Source organism: Mus musculus, chromosome 8, assembly GCF_000001635.26.
Source record: "Mus musculus strain C57BL/6J chromosome 8, GRCm38.p6 C57BL/6J".
In the NCBI taxonomy this organism is placed as follows: Eukaryota; Metazoa; Chordata; class Mammalia; order Rodentia; family Muridae; genus Mus; species Mus musculus.
This window is the reverse complement of record NC_000074.6, coordinates 61,588,132-61,610,092: the sequence shown is the minus strand read 5'-3', so window position 1 is coordinate 61,610,092 and position 21,961 is coordinate 61,588,132. Positions and strand designations below refer to the sequence as shown.

The window sequence follows — 21,961 nt, the reverse complement described above, 5'->3', positions numbered from 1 at the left end:
AGCAGCCCAGATGTTTGTCTCTCTGAAGACAAGCCCAGCAATGAGAGCCCTCCCAAAGGCTAATAGACAGTTGAAACACTAGCATGGAAATATATGTAATCTCTGGGGCTCTTTAAGTATAGATTCCTTTTCTTTGGGAAAAAAAGGCAATCCCTGTGAAAAAAATAATTTTGGCATATATCTTGATATATTTCTGACCTCATGTTTGAAGATCTAGGTAGTATCCACACCCCCTTCCCCCCGTAACTATAACTGTAAGATCAAGTTGAAGCTAAAGCAAGATGATACAAAGACACTATTATGATTTTACCAGAATCCTAGATTTTTAAATTTGTGTTCTCTAGCTATGTCATGTCCAACCTTTTACTGAGAACCCAGGCACAATAGAAGGAAGACATGAGAACCTTCACCTGGTTCTGAGCAAAGCAACAGTAATGTGCAGAAAATGAGATGAGTTCAGCCAGAGACATTTGAAAGATGCTGTGATGGTGTTGGTATGAGAACTGAGAACTGCTCACCTCCGTTCCATCTTGCTCTGTGAGCTCCCAGTGTCCTGGAGTCATCCTAAGCTCAGGGCAAGGTGAGGATGAGGAAGGCCAGGGACAGGCATGGAAGAAACAGAGTCAACGGGTAAGCTCTTTCTTCCGAAGAGGCAGCATGAAATGAAGGAACAACAGATAGTTGTTTCCAGTCTGTCCTTCTGGGTTTTGCTAGCATTTGTTAATCATTCCCAAGGATTGAGACCTTGAGTACATACTGGTGACACTGTTCAATATTTCTGGCATAGAGTTTCAATATTTCCTATACCTAGACTAGTTCATTATATAGTCCAGGCTAGCCCTGAATTTCTTGTCTAGCCCAGGCTCACCTTGAAATTATAGGCCTCCTGTCTTAGCTGAATTGCAGTCATATACTACCACATCCAGTTAGAACAGCACTGTTTTCTCTTAGCAGAACTGTATGGTGCTCCTGTGGTAGAAGGAAATAAAATGATGCACAGGTTCCCCACTTCCTGGGACTGGGGAGATGACATAATGGTAATGTGCTGTATAACAATGATGATCTGAGTTCAGAGCCCATGTAAAAGCCAAAGGTGGTGACGTTCCTCCATCATCCCAGCACTCCTATAGTGAGCTAGGAGGCAGAGACAGGAGAATTCCCAGGAGTTCACAGGCCTACTGCACCAGTGAATCTCAGAGACTGTCCCAACAGATGGGAGGCTACAGTAAACAGCTAAGGTAGTACTTTGACAAACATACAAACTCACTGTACATGTCTGCATACACACACACACACACACACACACACACACACGGGTGGGGGTGTTAAAAAATTCACAAGTTTCATATGTTGTAAAACTTAAACAAATTTGAACCCATAAGCCACACTGTAAAACACCTGAGACTCATTGAGGGTATAAGTAATAGAAATAAATGGAAGCGTGTATTTGAGTACGAGTGTGTGTGTGTGTGTGTGTGTGTGTGTGTGTGTGTGTACATGCACATGCGCAGTGAGATGAGACAAGGTCTCGATGTGTAGCCCTAGCTGGCCTGGAACTTGCTATGTGGACTAGGCTGTACTCAGACACAGAGCTGAGCTTGCAGAAGGTACATTTATGCACTGTCTACAGCCAAGAATGATCTGAGTCTTCTCCAACAAAAGTTCATCCAAGCCCGTCTCAAAGTATCCTAAATAAAGAAGGGCAACACGGCACAAACTTTGAGAACTTGGTAAGCCAATTGCTGCTTCCACATCACTCACCATGGTAAGCACTATGGTACCAGGACAGGGACAAGAATGCTTTCTGGGTCCTTCAGTATGCTTTGTGCAATGACCAGACTGGTAGCTTTGAGTGTTGGTAGCAGCATCTAGCACAAAGCCTGGCAAATAATGAGGCCTCAGCAACTACCACAATGGACAAAGGAAGAAAAAAGATCGTTACTGGTGGCTAAATAAGAAATAATACCAACTTTAGTATATCCTGTATATTTTTGTTTCTAGCCTCTGGAAGTGAACTCCATTTTTGGTTTTGGTTTTTTGGTTTTGTTTTGTGTGTGTGTGTTTGTGTGTGTGTGTGTGTGTGTGTGTGTGTGTGTTTTGTTTTTGTTTTTATTTTTGTTTTTGAACAAGCCTTGGGAACAAACTGTGGATATTAATTGCATAAGGGTACCTTTTGAAAAAAATATTGTTCCTTCTTAATTTTTCAGTCCAGTTAGACAAAGGCTAATTGCTAAGGGAATAAAAGCTGGAAAACTGCTTTGTTCAGCTTATTGTTTCAGGTTCCCCTTTGCAGTGTGGATGATGTGTTTATTTGACATAATAAATACCACCGGCCACTTTGTTCCAAGACCCAAAAGGCTGTGTGCTTGCTTGGGAGGAATTTCTCGGTTGTTTATACGTAAGGAAACACTACTCTGTTTTATTGGATGGGGCTGGGGCAGCTTCTTTCTTAAATAGGGAATGTAGAGCGGGGAGCTTTTTTCCATACACATCCAAGCTGAGAGGCCAGGAAGGATTCTTCCACGCTTGCTTCGGATGCCTGGCTGTTCTCAACTCCAGAGAGCAAGGGAGACAGAATTCATTGGAAATGTGTCTCCTTTGGTTAGGAGCACAGACCTTTACTTTATGTGTTGGCAGAGCCACTTAAGCCTGTGCTACATATTTTCTTAAAGTATTAGCTGGAACATTTGGCATGGAGAAAGTTGAAAACCAAACCAGATCACACTCTGTCAGCCAGAGCTAAGTGGCAGGATGCTGCCATTAACCTTTAATTAAGTAGCCTGGGGTGAGAAGGATTGAGGGTTTGGGTTATTTTACGGTTTACCTGGGGTTGGTTTCTTTCTTTCTTTCTTTTTTAATACATACCTTATTACATGAGAAAAGCAGCGGTGTGAAATACACACTTTGGGGTGAATTCCAGTGACTGCTGCAGAGTAACAATCCTCCCAAACTCTCTTTCCTTTTGATTTGCAGAAGGTACTCCTTAAATGGGCATAACTGGTGGCTGATTGGCTAATGAACTTCAGAGAAGGCTGAGTCAGAGCAAACAGTGGAAGCCAGCTACGTGTGTGTGTGTGTGTGTGTGTGTGTGTGTGTGTGTGTGTGTGTGTGTGTGAGTGAAGGGGGAGCAGTGGGCAAGGGGGCGGGGATGAAGGCAGTCTGCAAGCTTAGCAGAATGTTTGAACGAGACAAAGAGCAGTTCCAGCGACCAAATAAGGAAGTCGATGCTGAAATCTTTCAGAATAGAAGTGTGTCAGAGTGGAAGCAATCTGGGAGAGGGAAAGAAATGCGGCAGAATGGCAAAGGAATTTCTCTCTCTCTCTCTCTCTCTCTCTCTCTCTCTCTCTCACGCACACACACACACACACACACACACACACACACACACAAAGTCGACAGTGAACGCATCTCTAGCTATTAAACAGTGGTGAAACATAGAAACATACAGGCTGTGTCTAGCCTTTTCTGTGGTATTTTGTAGACAACTGCAGACATGCTTAGAAGCTCTTAGAAACTGCTGAAGTAATAAATAAACTGTATCTTGTAACACAGAGACACACAAAAACACACAAGATGAATACTGGGAAACTCCGTGGGCCCTCTCTTATCTGTAACTATTAAAACTTTGTAAATGAAAATAACTGAAGTTACTAAGAACCTTGAAAGACAATGTTTAACTATCTTAAACCTTGACTTTAAGCATCCTTTAAAAACAATGCAGACTACTTACCCTAATAGTCAAGTATCCATTATGTACTAGGAGTTCCTTACTGTGTATAGTTTAAATATGCAAGTTGTTACTGAAGTTGTTGAAGAGAACCTCCATTGTGTGTCTTCAAAATACCACCTTCCAGACTTCCCAAAGCAACATTATGAATGACAGTATGGATGAGGACTAATATTATTATTAGTAGTAGTAGTATTAGTATTTGTCTACACTATGGTTTAGACAGGACATGGCTTGAGAAGAAGAGTTTCAAATACTCCTAGGCATAATAAGAAATGCCATCTGATTTGCTTTGTGTTCTTGTCACTGGTTGGTGCCACAAACCCAACATTATGGAATTTCTTTCCTGATAACTAGAAACCTATTTAAATGGACACAGCTAATGAGGAATACAAGGCATTGGTCCTGAGTTAGCTTTTTCAAAATCTTGAATGAACCTAAGTCCTTTGACAGCTTTAAGTTAGGGTAGAGAACAGATCTGTTCTTCTCTTCCCACTCCAGATACACAGGGGGACCACCCACATTTGAATAAGGACGTATTAGACCTCTATCTAATAAGAACTAGAAGAGTCTGGGCACAGATCTGACAGATGGGCGATAAACAGTCTCAACACCCCAAAGACTGACCACCACCTTTAGATGACTGTAGCATGCTAAGTACATCCTGGGTCTACACCTCCTTAAATGTAAACATAATCTTCACTTAGTGCCACCTGCCCCACTCTTCTGTAACATGCAAGGGTTGTGTCACAGTCACAGTCAGAGAATTGAAAATGGAAATTAGACACTATTATACTCAAAATTGTCTCCTTTAGATGGTCAACTGCAGCCTAGAAATGCTTCATAAACTGACTCAATATTTAAGAGCAAACAACAACAACAATGAAAACAACTAGCAGGGAGACTGAAGAGGTGGCTCAATGGGTAAGAGCTCTGGCTACATTTCTAGAGGACCCGTGTTCAACAACAGAGCAACTTAAAGCTGCCTGAACTCCAGTTCTAGGGGACCCAATGTCTTCCTATGGCCTCTGTGGTCACGCATGCATATGCACAGGAGTATGGGCACTGCAAACATATTCAGGCAAGATACCTATTCAGGCAAAATACCACATAAAATACCAATTTTTTTTTAATTTAAAAAAAAAGGTCAAAAAACAAAAACCCCACATGTAAAGCTATACTTCCAGAGACACACTTTCTCCAACAAGGCCACACCCACTCTAACAAGGCCACACCTATATAAATGAACCTATTGGAGCCATTCTTACTCAAACCACAGGAGGTCTCACACTGGCCTGGAACTTACCAAGTAGGCTAGGCTGGCTGGTCATCAAGTCCCAGGGATTCATGCACCTGTCTTTGCCTCCCCAGTACTGGGATAACAAACACATCTGAGTACATTATGTGGGTTCTGGGGGTTTAATTACCAATCGAACCACCCCCCAGTCCCAGGCATCGTATTTCTTAAACCACTATTGCCCTTGCACTGAGGGAATAACTCAAAAGAGGGAAAATGTAAAAGTCTAAAAATGTTTAATGTAACACATACAATTTTTTAAAAATTAATAGCCCAAAATATAGCTAAGTTCCTTGTTTTAATTAATGGAGTGTTATGTAACAACTAAGATTAGTGCTGATTAATACTATGAAGGCAAAGATATTTATGATCAGTGGTATAATTTTCCAAGGTTATCTTGTAAAGTTATACTGCTGGAATCCAAAGATCTGGATGGGGCAAGGGATGAAGAAAGTTGAGGGCTAGTGTGTTATGCCTACAGATATATTTTTGTTGTCTTTATTTGAGTGATTTTATAGCACATCCTTTTTTTTTCCAAAGACAATAAAAAGGCTAATAAATAAGAGGCAATTTCCAGAAGAAGATTCCTGACTTTAGAGTTTATCTGTCCAGAAAATATAAACCAAAAAGTTGTGGTTAAATGATATTAAAATGGACAATCACTGATAGAATGGCTTTGCCTTCTGACCTAGTGAGTCACTTTGAGGGAAATAGCTGTACATTGAGAGAAACGTAGTCACAAAGCAATGTAGCTGTAGAGGCTTGGTGACCTGTCTCTGTGATTCCCCAGTAGAGCTCTGAACCATGCAAAGTATTGGAGGTAGTCAGGGTGGATACAGGACTAAGCAGGTCTGAAAGCCCATTGTCTTAGTTAGGGTTTTACTGCTGTGAACAGACGCCATGACCAATGCAAGTCTAATAACATTTAATTGGGGCTTCAGAGGTTCAGATCCATTATCATAAGGCAGGAGCATGGCAGCACCCAGGCAGGCATGGTGCAGGAGGAGCTGAGAGTTATACATCTTCATCTGAAGGCTGGTAGCAGAATACTGGCTTCCAGGCAGCTAGGATGAGGGTCTTAAAGCCCATAACCACAGTGAAACACCTACTCCAACATGGCCACACCTTCTAATCCTGCCACTCCCTGAGCAGAGCATATGCAAACCATCACACCCATCCTTATCCTGCTTGATACCAAGATCCCAGAATTCTAGACTCTCTTCTCAGAGGGAGCCATGCATTTAATGTTAAAATGCAAAATTCACTTAATATCAGAGTTAGGTAATGTTATTGAGTAATAATAATGTTATCAGTTTGGATAATTTCTTTGCTATAAAAGACATAAAGACTTCCATAGGACTAGGAAGGAATTTATGTAAATCAATCATTTGAATCATTCCATTTAGAAAGGAAAGTTAATTGACTTAAAATAGTACGTGAGTTATTAGCATACCGGAGTGTCAAAAAACAGAAGAGGAGCCTGACAAAAAAAACAAAACAAAAAATGTATATCTCCATGGGATTTCCTGTGATGGATTATAATAACAGCAATTATAGAGCATTAGGTGCAATCTCTACCTGCCTCTTACAGTGCAGATGTGAAAGCTGAAATCCAGGGACGTGGAAGATAACTCATAAAGTGCTCGCCACACAAGTGTGAGAATCTAAATTGTTAAGTAGCCCCCTACCCCACCCCTCTCCCAAAAAACAAGTGGCCGTAATTCCACTGCTGGGGAGTAGAGGCATGTGGATCTCTGGGGTGCCAGCCAGCCAGTATAGTCTAATTCTAGGCTTGTGAGAAGAGGGAGTTGGAGCTCAGTCTCCAAAGAAAGGTGTGGGGATAGAGAGCTAGCTTCACAGTTGAAAGCACTTGCTACTACTCTCCAGAGGACCTGAGTTGAGCCCCCAGGCAGCTCATAACTTCCTGTAACTCCAGCTCCAGGGGATCTGACTCTCTCTTCTGTCCTCTAAGGGAACTCACAAACAGAGAAACAGACACACACAGACTCACAAATAAAGTTACGGATATATATCTTAAATGTGGAAGTTTTAGGTAAGCTTGAATTTTCATATAAATAAACAACAACAACAACAACAAAAAAAAAGAACACAATAGAGACAACAATGTTGCCCTCTGGTCACCATGCTCTTCCCCAGACATACACACACACACACACACACACACACACACACACACACACACACACACACAAAGAGAGAGAGACAGAGACAGAGAGACAGGGAGACAGAGACAGAGAGACAGAGAAACAAAGACAGAAGCAAGTAAGCTAAGTCCCAGGACCAGTGGGTTGTACAAGATCTCACAAGGAATTAATGGCAGAGCATGGGCCCTTGCTGAACACAATATTTAAATCCCTAATGGGTGTTTTTCTCTTCCATCTCTGCTCCCTGCCCTTCCCTTCTGTGGTAAACTTAAACAGCACTTCCACCCATCTTATTTTGACAAACCAAGAATTTGGAGGCACTTTGGTGGCCCGTGTCATTGACTTAGAACAGGCAAGACTTTTGCCAGTTTGCCTTACCCATTTAGAATACCAACTCCGTGGTTGGTTGGTGTTGTCACATTCCCAGTAATAACAGCAGGGACAAGGGTGACCCTTCCTCCGGCTACACTGGGCTCCCCCACATTTCTTCTCATCCATGCAGCAATCCATGAAGTGTGCAGCAGAACTGTGCCTGTTTTGCCACGTGATGAGACTTATATCCAGAAACATTAAACAACTTGCTCAGAGTCAAACACCTGTGGCGGGGACAGGGGTGGGGGGACAACATTGGGATTCAGAACCAAAGCTTGAGCTTGGATTTATGCAGGTCTTGAAAGTGTCCAAGTAGATGATAATTCTCCTGAGAATAACCGGAGGCCTGAGGAAGAGTGTCTACTTTGAGAAAATAAAATTAGGGATTTCTTGCACAAAATCAGGTAACCAAGTGATAATTTGTCTGTCTCAAAATGAGAGTGGTCACCAGGCATGGGCGTGGTGGCGCACACCTTTAATCCCAGCACTCGGGAGGCAGAGGCAGGCAGATTTCTGAGTTCGAGGCCAGCCTGGTCTACAAAGTGAGTTCCAGGACAGCCAGGGCTATACAGAGAAACCCTGTCTCGAAAAAAAAAAAAAAAAAATGAGAGTGGTCATTTCAAGACAGCTCCAAAAAGTACCTGCACACATAAAAACTGGCGAGGTAGACAGATAAATTTTGAGATATAGACAGAATCAGTGAAGGAATCTTTGGCTAACTTATTTGTTAATTAAATAAGGATCTTCGTCAGAATTAAATAACTAATGTTTCTGTCCTTTGGGGGCCAACATATGAGTTCTGCCACATCCATAGGGAGAGGATTTGGCGAATCATGTTCTGCTTGTCCACAGCAGCCAAGCTGCAAACGTAGAGGTCATAACACTGTACCTGCCACTATGGAGTGCAGTGTCACGTAGGATGAAGGTGACAGCCATGCTACCAGTCTTTGTGTGGGTCTGTCAGTCTTGCTCCAGGGTACATAATGGAGCCTCAAAATAAAGGAACAATTGGAAGCAATTACCTTAACCTGTCATCTAGACATCCCTCCACCCAAATTGTTGAAATAAAAAACCAAATAGCTTCATAACAAGTTAAACTTCCTAACTTCAACCTTTTTGCTACAGACTAAATAGTACAACAGGTGAAAGTCCCAAATCTTCTGCATTCCATCTAGTGAACTGAGTTACTTATGCACATATGTACGTATGTATGTATACATACACATATATTAAAGTGTATATGTACTATGGATGTATACAATGTATATATATGATATGTATATATAATATATGTATATAAATATATAATACCTAACTATATATTAATATATATGATATATGTGTATAATTATATATACATATATAGTACATATATTAATATATATGTTTTAAATCTCCACAAAGAAGAATTCAAAGGATGAAATGAATGTAAATATACAAAGGTTTTAGCACTTTTCCACAGCTCTCCATGGATTGTTCTTGAAGACCATAGCTCTGTCTAATACTTCAACACCCACTTGAAGAATTGCTATGGAGTCTTCCACCAGGTCAGAATGGGTTCACCTTGAGCCTGATCCTAGGACTAGCTATCTGAAAAGAATATTAGGGACCACACTATCTTTTGTTTCCACTGAACAGGTAACACATGAAAATAATAGACTTGTCCTTAAGACTCCATTTCCTGTGGCTGGAGAGATGGCTCCAGAGGTTAAGAGCACTGGCTGTTCTTCTAGAGGTCCTGAGTTCAATTCCCAGCATCTATATGGTGGCTTACAACTATCTACAATAAATCCCCACTTCTGGTGTACAGGCATACATGCAGGGAAAACACTGTGTACATAATAAATAAATAAATCTTAAAAACAATGACTTGAGTCACTACGGTCCTGGCTCCTGTCTAAAACACAAACAAACAAAATGTTTGTAGGCGAATAAAATTTAGAAATTATTTTTAACATATCAAGAGTTTCCTTTATTTTGTCCAGTGGCAGAATATTCCCTTTCATCCCAAGCAAGCTGAAATTGCAGAAGAAATCTTGGGATGCTTAAAGGGTAGACAGTAGAACTGTGTTCAGAGGCAGTCCATGGGGCTGGGCCAATGCAAGGTTCCCCGAGAGGCACTGGTGAATGAGTGGGTGCCCCAGAAAAGCGTCAGGAGCTGCAGGCTAAATGATACTCACATATCCTCTTGTTGTGGCCTTCAGCCTGATGCTTACTCCTTCTTCAGACTTGAAGTTCTAGCTTCTCAGTGCTGCAGGGATTTCTGGTGAGCCTTTTATGGGTATCCAAATGAATTAGCCATTGTGTCTCACCTACGCCCCAGTAATTCACTTTCAGTGGGCAGTTTTATCTCCCCAGATGTGCAAATTGTTCACCAGGGAGTCATGAGTAATTAATGTCCAAATGAATGAACAACTGCAAAGCACCTGTTGTTCGCAGCTGATTTTTGTCTCCTCACTTAGATTGTAAAGAGCCTGAGAACGTAAGGCTGTGTTTTCTTCCTTTAAAACTGCAGGACACCTCCTGGTTTAGATTCACATAGAATACAATGATGAATAGAGAATGGACGGTGTGGCTTGTCTTTACACCCAATGAAAGGAAGTGTCAAAGTTCAGACAGACATCAGATACCTGAGATTCCAGCTGCACCATGCTCCCATGCACCTTACGTACTTTGATCTTGTAGACCCTTTTTAACTGCTGAACTTTTTGAATTATATGTGTTAACTGAATTAATCTGGAAACGAATGTAATCAAGTTAGAAGCATTATGCTATGGGCATTATTGTTATATTCATTTACACTTTCTTCTTTTTGAGTTTAGAAGTGATTGCTCTTGTGGTACAAAGGGTAGTGGATGCTCATCACTGTGTCTACTATATAAAATGTATTAACTTACATTGTCTAAGATGACAGACAGACATGGGCACTTCCTGCAACCACAACTGGCTTCATCTATTTTCACACCTAACATAACAAAGAACCTTGTTCTTATATGACTTTTCCTTTTCCTTTTCCTAATGCTTCTTTCTTTACTTCATTGAGCAGAGAAGTCTCAAGTGGTGCCACGTGGCCTAGGAAAATCAGTGGACACCCTATTGACCAGCAATGCTTGCACAGGCACGATAATGATTGGTATGACCTTTTCCAAAAAATTAATGCTTTTAGGACGGCGAAAATAGTCTTATGTTCTCTAAAACACAGCCAACATGAAAGGATGAGATTTTGACCAGGCCTTTTTTATTGCTAGGTAACAGACTTTATTGAGTGTCATCTAGAAGACACATAAACAGGAAACAATGGCAGCAGGGTTACGTCAAGCTCCTACTTGCACCACCCACCATGAGGGTGAAACAATAATGTCCCCACCTCCAAGCTAATGAGCAAATTGCAACAATCAGCTAAACCAGGAATGGCAATAAAGTGACCTCTAATGAGGCCTTCTGCTGAAACGAAAAATAATTTGCAAAGAGTCCAATATTTAAAGAGGCAGGACTCAACTGAGTCTTTAAGGTTGCTGGCGTCTCTTTTTCCTTGAGTTGAAAATGTGGCTTTCCAAATCTGACTTCATCAAATCTGTTTAGAAATCCCAGTTTAAAAGCATGGTCTTCTAAACTCATGACTCTCCATTTCCTTCTTTCTCCTTTTTGTCATACACATTCCGTTAAGATCAATGGCGTACTAAAAAAAATAATGGCCTTTCGGAATATCCATAGTCCTCTAGTTTCTTTGAGCATGATAGATTGAGTTCAACTTTAACTTGAACAAGTTTGTAACAGAAGCAGGTTGGCAGACTCGGCTGCTTCAGAATTATTTAACCCTGCCAAGACTACTGAAAGCAAATATAACAAACGGATGCAAGAATAATTGTCTGTTTTAGAACAATGCAAATATTCCTTATGTTTGTGGGAATCTTAGGTATAACTCTGGACTTCATATTTTTTAAATCCAGTGATTCTTTGTACAATACTGACCTGGTGTACCTCACATAATGGGTTCATAATGGGCACAAAACAATAATAGTAAGTTGACTGTTTATTAGCCATATAAACTATACATTAAATAAGTCCATTCTTTTAATTGTGGATATGCCAAATATTTTTCCTTTGGGATTAGGGTCTATATTCAGAAAAATTTCCATTCTAAAATATATCCATTAAATTTTTCATATTAAAAGAAAACTTATTAAAATAATTGACACTCTCTTACAAAGTTTAGGTTTGTATATTTTATTTTGGAAAAACACAGTCTATATAATAGCCTCAATAGTTCTCTTAGAAGATGAAAACTTCTGCTGCCCCAAACTGTTTACAGCAATGTGTCACCCTAAACAGAAAAATCACATATTTCCAAAAATACAGTCATATTACTCTGACCCAAAAGATTAGTTTATTGTGGAAGAGAATGAACACCAAGTCTAGACTACAAAAGGGTTGGACAAGAGGCAAGGCATTTAGTTTATTGGCTGTTGCTCTAATAGAACACAGCAAAGTAGGTGACTTATATAGTAAAGAAAGTAGTTTTCTCAGTTATTGAGGTCAGGCCTGGTATCTGATGTGGTCCATCTTGTTAGATCACTCTGTGATAGAAAGTAGAAGGACAAAGAAATCCATGCATGTGTGTGTGCGTGTGTGGATGGGGATGTAGCAATTCGGCAGGAACCCATTCCTGGGATCATAGCATTAAATCCATTCATCCCATGCTCATGGACTAAGCTCCTCTGAGTACGCTCCACTCTCAACTGTGTTCAGGGAGAAATTAAGTTTCCAGTACATGCTTTCATGCTTTTTAAATTTCTTTTATTGTGGAGGAACAGGGAGGGTATACACTAAAACCACAGTAGGCCTAAAGGAAGACAGGTTTGTCCAAGTCAGAGAAACTAATGGATTCCTTCCTTCCCACGAACACAGGTCTTACGTGAGGCCTGTTGGAGTCCCTGGTTTTTTTTTTTTTCTTCCACTTCATTGTTGGCAGTGAGTTCTCCAGCATCCATACCAGCTCCTTTGTGGAGGTGTTTTACTCTCTGTTTCTGGGAGAAGCAATGGAATGATCTGGGTGTTCTCTATGTTCCCAAAGGAATGTTTCTATGATGTAAGATTCCATGCGACGGTATCGTCAGAGGTAATTGCAGCAAGAGAAACAACTAAGGAAGTTGTGTAGCACCTAGCCGGGAACCACCATGCACTGTTACCAGCAAGGCAGAAAGCGTGTTATTGGAAACTCTTTCTTCATATTTGTCTTTTTGTCAGCCACAGATAGAGTTTTAATTGTGTAGGGTCAAGCTAACAAGTCACCTACTTTAGCACTGACCCAGGAGAGTCACAAGAAAATACCAGTTCCTGCTTTCCCACTGTTCCTCTTCAGCCCTTTGGGTCTGTGGATGATCCCATCAGAGCCAGCATAGCACATTTAATTTGGCAGTGGTTTCTCAGTTGTGAGTCAGACCCATCACTGGCCCAAAAAGGACAAAATCAGGAGCAGGCTCAACTATTTCAGGTCACTTAGTTGGCTCGGCTCACAATCAAACTGTGTCATAATAAATTGTTGGTTTACTATCAGAGACAGTCGTGTCCTAGGACAGCTAATGAATTTTCCATACATATGGCTTTTCATTTTAATGATACAGTCCCTGGAATCCGACCTCTAGAGTTCAAGCTGTTCACCATGGAAGAATACTTCTAAAGCGATTGGTATTGTGCCCTTGGAAGGGAAACTTGAGATAACTTCTTTTTATTCTATCCCTCACTAAATCCTCAGCTCAGTTTTCTTTTTTGTTTTGTTTTTTGTTTTTTTTTTTTGTTTTTTTTTTTTTAAGGTCTTGAAGGGGATGGGGATGCAGGTCAGTGGGAAATCCTCCGCATCATTAGAACCTCTCACCCTCCTCCTCCGAAAGCTTACAGGTCAGGGAAGGCTGCTGTGACAGCCGCTTTCTGGACATGGATGGGGCTATTTGTAAATGGACCTGGAGTCGCTGAGGTTGCCTGCACAACCTGAACAAATCAACCCAGTCAGCACTGCAGTGGGGGCCGGGGGGAGGGAGGTGTCCATTGACAGTTGATGGCCTCTGTGGGACGGAGGGTTTGTTTTCTTCAGGGATGTGGCCCCAAGTAGGTTGCCTATGGTCCATTGGATGGCTCCACACACATATGACAGTGCTAATCGAACTCAGTGGGCTACAAAAAGAAGTTATAAAGTTGGGAGGGAGATAAGCTGGGAGCAACGTAGAAGGAGTTTGGTGGTGGTGGTGGTGGGTGATAGATGTGATCAAAATACATTACATGCATGTATAAAATTAATAATTAATGAAATTAAAAAGGAAGGAATCAGCCACTAATCAATTCAGTTGAAAACAACAAATCAGCCCTCCCCAAACTGCTAGATTAAAAGTAGAAACCTGCTTCTAGCATACACACCCTATCCTCGTAGGTCCCCGTGTTAGACATGCCCTGGCCAGCAGCTCCTGGCCTACCCTTGCCCTTTACAAGTGAGAAAATGAAGCTGTGTGAATTCAAGGCCACTGTAACAGCCTAGGATTAACCTTACGCCGTCCATCTTCAAATCGGCCCACTCAGGACAGGGCTCCCCTACCCTTTCTCCCTCTGTGGTCCCCTCCTGACTGTCACTTTAGTTCTCTTGTGGAGATTCAGGCTTTGTTTTGCCGTCAAGAACTCAGTCTTTTCTCTATATCTTGGCACAATCTTCCTTTATATTCCGGGTGGCAGATCTCCCGCTTGCCGAGTTCCCTCTGACCCAGTGCTCTGTGTCTGCTGGGATAGTCACACTCACACAAATAGCCCCCCCTCCATTTTTAGCTTTCTCTCACTTAGGCAAAAGCAAAAACTACAATCAATCAATCAATCAATCAATCAATACAAAGAGCCAGAAAGATGTCTGGGCCAAGGAACGAGCTTCATTTGTTTTTATACTGAAGTATGAATTGTCCTCAGAGATTTCCTGTCAACTCCCTTCTCCCAATAGTCTGAGGAGTCATTACTCACAGGGTTTAGTCTCTCTAGAAAACTCACATTGGTTTTTTTTTTTAAGTTTTTTACTTTATTCACAATAATTAATAATATTAATATGAAAGTGACTGTGATTCCTATAAAATACTGTATTTCATTATAGAGTCCAAGTTCAAAGTGGCCACAGATTTATTTGAGCTCTTATTTTTTTTAATGAATTCAAGGAATGGATCTTCAAGGTTTTTTATATTAATTTATCGTTAGTGGCATTAGCAGCTGGTGGGGGTGTGTGTCAGTAGCTGGTGTGTGTGCTCAAGTATATGAGGGGAGCGTTACCTCATGGGGAGGTCACCAAACAAAACTCATGAGTTGGCTTTTTCCTTCCTCCCACTGTGGGTCCTGGGGTTGAACTCAGGTTGTTGAGCTGGTGAGTGTTTTTACCCACGGAGTCATCTCACTTTGGAGGCCCAAAGTAGATCCTAAGCAGTCTACACTCAGAAGTAGTTCCTAAAAATAACATTAGTTGGAACCAACATCAGCTAAAAATCTATATTGGGCCCACAGTTTTCTTAGACTTTTCTTGATACCAAAACCCCAGAAGTGAATGGAAGCCAATCATGATGATGGATCAGTAACGGAGTATCTGTCTTTGCGCATCGTCCACCATGCTGGGGAACTAGTCAAGGCCTCCTCGTGGTAAGTGTGACATCCTAGAAGCCAAAGGTCTGAGAAAATCCCAAGCTATGGTAATTTTAATTTTAATTTAGCAAATGGCTTAAAGATACCTCAACATTTTTCGTTATTGTACATAATTAAAAATAGGAAATATTTGTTGTGAAAACACAGATGTCAACTCTAAGGATTGTGTTAGAAAAGCTTGGTTAGACAGTACAGACCTGTGCTCGCATTGATGGGTGATGCTTAAGAGACATTTTCTTGGCTTGATAACAGTTTGTGCTTCTATAAAAGATTATTACATGTATGGAGATAGATGACAGTGTGTATGTATGAAAAGGGGGTGGGACAAGGGTTGGAGACTTATAGGTCATGAGCATGTATTGCTCTGGCAGAGAGCTAGAGTTTGTTTCCAGCACCACATCTAGCAGCTCACAACTGCCTGGAACTCCAGATCGAGGTAGCCCCAATTCCTGATTCTTTCTTCTGGCTTTGGGGGGCACCTGTAAGTGGCATGTAAACATGTATACACAGACACACAGAGATGCACACAGACATACATACAGACACACACGCACACGAATAGATGGGCGTGCACACACACACACAAATAGACGTACACACAATCAAATTTCAGAGAAGAGAGGTATGGAGGGAGCGTGGAGAGAGATGGTTTAGTTAATCAGGTACCATTTGTTGTCAGCTCCTCTGAGCCAGGATTTCCATTACATATCCCCATCCTCTATCAACAACCGAAAACCAGGCAGAAGGCTGTATCCTGAATCAAATCTGCACGTTTGAGCCCTAAGCTTGTGAGCTGAAGCAGGCTGGTCATGAAGCGAGCCAACAGTCCGGAGGGAGATGTGCTTCTCAAGTGAGGACAGAAGGAAGAGAAGCCCATGGCCTATCTGTTCCCTGCCTTTCTCCTTAGCTTGAAACCATGAAGCTTACATCTTAACCCAGAGACAATGGGGAAAAAAAAATACAAGTGACACTTGCAGAGCATGTAATCTCTGCGGGGTAGAAGAAAACTGAGCGTCCTTTTTCAAATTCCCACCTGGGTGTCTACTAATGCGGGCTCCACTGAGTCTGAGACGTGGCCGAAGTGATGGTTGATGTGCATCCATGCCTCCCTCCCTTCTTCCCAACAGCTTTCCTGTGGCAAACACTAAACTGTTCACTGATTTGCACCGCTACCGTAAATCGTGTTGGATTTCAGCACGAAAGACTGAAAACGGGCCAGAGAGATGGCTCAGCAGGAAAGGCCCTTGTCACCAAGCCTGACAACTTGAGTACGATCTGTGGCAGTCAGTTCTGTCCCTCAGCCCTGTCACCAGGCCAGCAAACACTGAGGTGGTCTTACTGATGTCCATGTACTCATTCCTTCTGTTTTTATACTACAAAAACCATAGAACTTGAGGACCTGAATTTAAACCCCCATCTGCTGATTCCAATACTTACAGAAATCAGAAAGCATCCGAGTCCTACAGTTTAGGATCATATGGGCCAATTAATTTTAAAGCTATTTCCTTACGAATACAGTGTGCAGTCCCCCACCCCACCCTTGAGAAAACCCTGCAGTTTCCAAGCAGTGACCACTGCTGGCCGTGATGGCCATTTGACAGGAAAATGGACAAACTACAATTCACAACAAAAGGCGAAATAACAGCGTGAAATGCTGAATTTCTCACTCTTTTAAACATTTTTCCCCAGGCTAGTGGGGATGTTGACCTACCACCTTCTTTGCGCTGAAAAATCATAAGGCCTGTATCATGCTGAACACGGTGACGGCTGAGTATTGTTAGGCTTTAAAAAATAGGCCACAGAATCGTATGTAAACAATGACCTAATCTATGTTTTAAATATGTGCTTAAACACACACACACAAAAGTCTGGAGAAGTATACTCCAGGGAGTTAGCAATGTTTATCTCTGGGGGTAAATTACAGAGTGACATTCACTTCTGATTTATTGCTTGAATATTTTACAAGCATTTTTTTTTCATTAAAAAAATCAATAAAAAGCTTTTTGGGAGGGGGAGAGAATAATGAAGGGAAGCATCTGCCTTAAGACTGCGAAACAAAGGGCCGCCAGTGGCTCAGTGCTTAAACACCTTCTAGTGTGCTGGTGGATCCAGGTTCCCAGAACTGATGGGACTGGGTGGGAACTCCAGTTCCAAGGCATACAATATAAGCCTTTCATCTGGGCCACTGTGCAGTGCCCACTAAACACATGTGAAATAAGTATTCTTAAGAAATAGACTATGAATACAAAATCCTATTGCAGATACAATATTGAAGGAGCAGGAGCAGGTAAAGTTATCAGAGCATTTAAATGAGTGGTCTAATTGGTACTGACTGATACTTCTTATACAACTGTTTTAGAGAAATTGCCAGGGGCCCAGCCAGACCTCTTAGTTGGACTCCAGAAGCCAGGGGCCCGATGCCCTGGGCACTGACTCTTATGCATGTTTTTCATCCATCCAGTCATCTATGGAGAGCTTATTGTGTGTCAAGAGATTTGGTTCCAACGCTCAAGAGAACACACATGCTAGCAGGAAAAATGGGGCAGAAATAGCTGTGATCAGAGTGCTGGCCAGATATTAGAGGATTATACACAGAGCCAGGCTGTTCTTAGCTAACGTTGTAAAAGAGAAATTTGGTCATTTGGATTTATGGCTAAGCCCATAATCGGTCACAGCTTTGGTATAAGTTATTAATTCTGAGCCATCGAGATGGCTCAGTGGGTCAAGGCACTTGTCACCAGGCCAGAGCACCTGTGTTGGATCCTCTGTACCCACGTGGTGGAAGGAGAGAACAGACTTCCAAAAGTTGTCCTGCCCACCCACCCCACCCCCACCCCCCACACACAATAACTAAAGTTTTAAAAACTTTAAAACTTAATTATGGAATAAATCAATATGTCTTATTTCTTCCTTAAAAACACTTCAAGAGAAAAAAATCCCACATAGAAATTTTAAGCAAGTGACTGAGGTCCTCCAATAGTTTATGACAGAAAACCCAAGGGGCGTGGGGGCCACATTGTTTCCAAGACTTTGTAAAAGGGAGTCTGAGAAACTTTTACCCAGAAGGCTCTCGGATTCAGCGACTCTTTGGCACGCAGAACCCAGTAAGCTACTTAACGGAATCAACAGTACCGCCTTTTCTTCTTTAGAAAAGAACTGTCCTGTGTGCCTTTTTATTTAAAGGCTGCACTTTCTGAGCCTGCCAGTCTGCCCCAGGACTGGCCTCTTCCTAACCCCGCCTCCGGCCCCCAGTGGCATTTCATTTGGGTGCTTCCATGTTTAGTTTTCATCCCTTTCTCCCAGCATGCCCTGAGATGGGATTTTGAGGGCACCTCTATTTCCTCTGTAAAGGAAAAACCAGACTTAAAAACTGTGAGGCAATCGCCTATGACAAGCAGCCAACATTTCTGTTGATTTAGGTTAAATTTTTCCCTTTATCAATCTTGGAAATTAGAGCCACAGAAACCCAGTTTATAGCTTGGCTTCTGCTAAGCAGTGATTTGCAAGGAGAAAGATGCAAAGGGCGTGGCAAGGTTAAAAGGGGGCGGACACCCTAACCTGGGGCTGCTCCCCAGGGCCTCAGCCACGCCTCCCTGCCTTGCTCCAGCTGGCCTAGCCCGGCCGCCGCCGACGGACTCTTATTTTGAAAGGTTGCAGCCCGAAGCCCTGGGAGGCTCACTGAGTCACTGAGCTGCTTGGCGCTATAAAGCGGGGGTACCTGCCCGGCGCAGCCGGAGGAGCCCTCGACACCCACCCTCTTGCTTCGCTGAGACCCCAGATCGGCGAGCGCCAGGCAGAGCCGGGAGACTCAAGGTAGGCGTGGGAGTCCTAGCACCGTGGCTGCTGGAAAAAGTTTGAATTAAAGAGCTGACAGTACAGGGCTGCGGGACAGCCCTTAAGAGCGAGCCGGGACAGGCTGAGGACACCGAGCAGCGGATCGCTCCTCCCCAGAACCTCTCCTTCCCACTAGCGGGATCTTAGTCCTGAGCCCTGGAAATTGAGCTCCAGATGGGACTTTTCCGCTCGGGACTGAAGAAGATGCTTTGATACTCAGGAGGACCCTCTCCTGCTTCTTCTGCTTCTCTGACACCATCCCCTTAAAGTAGGCACCACTTGGAACGGGCAGAGCTAGAGGGGCTGCTAGAGACTTGGGGGTGGGGGAGGGGGATGACCTCATCCTCCGGCTGTCGGTTTTGGTCTTGGAGGAGGGGTCCACACCTCCCAAGCCCAAGCCCCTCCCCTCCGGGCTTCTCTCTCTCTCTCTCTCTCTCTCTCTCTCTCTCTCTCTCTCTCTCTCTCTCCCTCCCTCCCTCCCTCCCTCCCTCTCCCTCCCTCCCTCCCTCTCTCTCTCTCTCTCTCTCTCTCTCTCTCTCTCTCTCTCTGTGTGTGTGTGTGGTCTCTGCGTGTCTCTTTCTGTATGTATCTCTCCTCTTCTCTCTTTCCTTCCCTCCCCACTTCTCTCTCCTCCCTCTCTTTTCTCTCCTCTCATGCTACGTGTGCTCACACACACCATGACCACATTCACGTTACGTACAGAACCTGGAGGACTTGTGCTGTGTGCGGATTCTCCACCCCCTTACCCTCCCACCCCCACCTAGTTAGTAGGTGAGACTTTCAGGCTGCCTAGTGAGTGGCTCCACTTCTGTAGTCCCCCTGGCCTGTCTATGCTTTGTGAGGTTAACTGCACCAGGTTCTCTGACCGGCCAGACTCCTCTCCTCTTGGATGATGTATAGAAACCTGAGAGAGAGGCCCGCCAAAGCCGGTGGGGGTTGGCTTCCCCGCCCTTTGGCCTATTTAACACTACTGTGACTCTGTCTGGAATGACGAGTTGTCCAGACTCCAGAGAGCATGTCACACTGAGCGGCGGGATTGACACTTTTCCCTCTGTCCCTGGGAACTGACTAAAAGGGGTTAGGTCTCTTTGGACAAACTCCGCTTTCTGCTCTGCTCCTCTGGGTCTTGTAATAGCTGCAGGACTGGACAAGCCAAGCCCACACTGACTGTCTTGAGGAGAAACTCGGGGTGAATGTATATTCCTCAGTCGCTGGGGTCTGCAAGTGTAGAGCTCCACATAAGCTGAAGAAAGGCAGAGAGACCAGACCCCAGCATCAGAGGCAGGATTAATAAACAGTGATGCTTTCCTGAAGAAACATCCTTTCCAGATTAGGAGCTGGTCCCTCCAGTGGACCAAGGGGATGCTTGCTAGTTTCTCCTTGAACTCTCATCTCTGGAGATAAGTTGTGCCCAGCTGCTGGGTTCCTTCTGTGGGGTACCAGCAGACAAACGTGTCTTCCTTCAGACCTCTTCATATCCCCCATCAAACGTTTTTATTTATTTTTTTTTCTTTTCAAGATTTAGATTGCTTGACTTTAGTGGTGAAAGTCTGAGAATATTTTTCCATAGGTGGTTAGTGTTGGTTGATGTACAAGAAGGTATGAAATAAATGTACTCCTGAACTTCTGGGTCACTGTAAAATTTAAGTTAGAGTGTCAGTGAAGTGAGCAGCCACAAGAGGACACAAGAGCTAGAAAATAGATATTTCAACTAATTCCTAACCCTCACTCTTTTTGTGGTGATCCACTATCTATCTATCTATCTATCTATCTATCTATCTATCTATCTATCTATCTATCTATATATAATATGTATTGTACTTTAACAGAGAGTAAAGTGGGTTACCCAATTGGTGGCAAAAAAATACAGGCATTTTACTCTTCTCTTTGGCTCTGTGAAAGCCTGAGATGATGAGAAAGGAACCTGGGTGAGTAGGTAGACTGATGTAGCTTTATTTTCTGTGATTGTTGAAAGCCATGAGATTCTGATAGCTGGCGTGGGTCATAAGCTCGACTGCTTTGCATGATGTCATAGCTGTGTGCCCCACTCGCCCCCGTAAGAACACTTAGACAATGGATAGATGTCCTACTTAGAGGATCACTGAGGTTGCCGCAGAATGCCTTAGGGACTACATACAGTTTCCAGTTGATCTTTAAAGCTAAGACAATGGCGCTGTGACTATACTGCACTAGGGTCAGGTTTCAAATGTTTATTGTCCTTCTTATACCTAAATCTGGTGTTTCAAAAATTTTGTTCATTGGTTGTATTACTACCTTTCAAGGTTGTAGTCTTTCCTTCCCCAGCCTCAATAAATGCTGATATCTATAGCCTTCATTACTTCCCCAGATTACAATAAACCTTTGGCTACTAATAGAAAGAATTTTCTGGAAATTATCAGAGTCCATCCCACTTAAGTAACAAAGCTATTAGGAATTTCACCAAACAGTTACTGATTATCTAAAGGATTAATCCTTGCCCTCTCTCCAAATTTCTTCCACTGTCCTGGCAAACTATAAAGCTGTGTATAACACTGTCACCTCTTCGGGGTGTATATTCACATCAGGATTTTTGTATCAAAGTTTATTGGACTTTTTCAACACTTGTTTCAACAGGTCATGTAAATATCAGGTGGCCAAAGTTCACTGCACCTCACAAATTTCCTGCTTTCCAGTATCTTGCCAGGCACCCCTTCATCTTCAAATCAGTGGTGGAGGAAGCCACACAAGGCACACCTTACAAAAATAATGCTACTTAAAAGAGTGTCAAATGCTCTTTTGAAAGTGCACTCCAGTAAATCCAGTCTCCTTTGCAACGTCTAAAGATTTATTCCAAGGCATGAGAGAGAGAGAGAGAGAGAGAGTGTCTCCAGAGGCTAAAGAATTAGCAGTGGTTTTACCCAGAGATTG

At 42.7% G+C, this 21,961-nt stretch overlaps 1 protein-coding gene across 10 annotated transcripts in view; it reads left to right on the top strand.

Annotated features, from left to right (window-relative positions):
• Positions 1-21,961, top strand: part of Palld (palladin, cytoskeletal associated protein) — a 391,277-nt gene that overhangs the window by 292,615 nt on the left and 76,701 nt on the right. Inside the window, exon 1 of one of the 10 annotated variants that reach the window (XM_006509507.3) lies at positions 18,850-19,033. The exons of 7 other annotated variants lie outside the window; for them this stretch is intronic. The gene's annotated coding sequence lies outside the window, so the exon portion shown is untranslated. Of the gene's footprint in view, positions 1-18,849; positions 19,323-21,961 lie in introns of those variants that run through there. 2 more of the 10 variants (XM_006509508.4, NM_001293774.2) reach the window with 2 other exon arrangements.